Raw genomic sequence first — 1,132 nt, forward strand, 5'->3', positions numbered from 1 at the left:
ACCCTTTTTGGGTTGGAGGGTTTTATTTTGTCCTGTAACTCATTCATTTGAGAATCCAGTGGGTTCTGGTTGTCTTTAATAGGTGATTCTAAGATTTGTATTTGATCATGTATATGTTTTTGCTCTTTATTCTTTGTTACTGAGCCAAAAAGTTTGGAGGTTTACCCATACTTCTCCATTTTGGGTAGATAATTATTCATGTGCTTCTACACCTGTATTGCTTGCTGTTTGGGGTTTTAGGCTGTGTTTCTGTACAGCACTTTGAGATATCAACTGATGTACGAAGGGCAATATAAATAAATCTGATTTTATTTAGTTTTTTACAATTTTCCCAGAAGTGGTTAGAGTCTATGGATTCTTCAATTGCATTGAGCTGATTTCTGACATGCTGTTCCTTCTTTTTCCGTAGCGTATTTCTGTATTGTTTTAGTGATTCACCATAGTGAAGGCGTAGACTCAGGTTTTCCGGGTCTCTATGTTTTTGGTTGGACAGGTTTCTCAATTTATTTCTTAGATTTTTGCATTCTTCATCAAACCATTTGTCATTGTTGTTCATTTTCTTTAGTTTTCTGTTTTAAATTCTTAGATTTGATAGGGAAGCTGAGAGGTCAAATATACTGTTAAGATTTTCTACTGCCAAGTTTACACCTTCACTATTACAGTGGAACGTTTTACCCAGGAAGTTGTCTAAACGGGATTGAATTTGTTGTTGCCTAATTATTTTTTTGGTAGGTTTCCAAACTACATTCCTTCCATCTATAGCATTTCTTAATGTTACTCAGTTCCTTTGGCTTTGATGCCTCATGATTGAGTATTGCTCTGTTCAAGTAGACTGTGATTTTGCTGTGGTCTGATAGGGGTGTTAGTGGACTGACTGTGAACGCTCTGAGAGACTCTGGGTTGAGGTCAGTGATAAAGTAGTCTACAGTACTACTGCCAAGAGATGAGCTATAAGTGTACCTACCATAGGAGTCCCCTCGAAGCCTACCATTGACTATGTACATACCCAGCGTGCGACAGAGCTGCAGGAGTTGTGACCCATTTTTGTTGGTTATGTTGTCATAGTTGTGCCTAGGGGGGCATATGGGGGAGGGAATGCTGTCACCTGCAGGCAGGTGTTTGTCCCCCTGTG

Source organism: Oncorhynchus gorbuscha, unplaced genomic scaffold, assembly GCF_021184085.1.
Source record: "Oncorhynchus gorbuscha isolate QuinsamMale2020 ecotype Even-year unplaced genomic scaffold, OgorEven_v1.0 Un_scaffold_5433, whole genome shotgun sequence".
NCBI classification, from domain to species: Eukaryota; Metazoa; Chordata; class Actinopteri; order Salmoniformes; family Salmonidae; genus Oncorhynchus; species Oncorhynchus gorbuscha.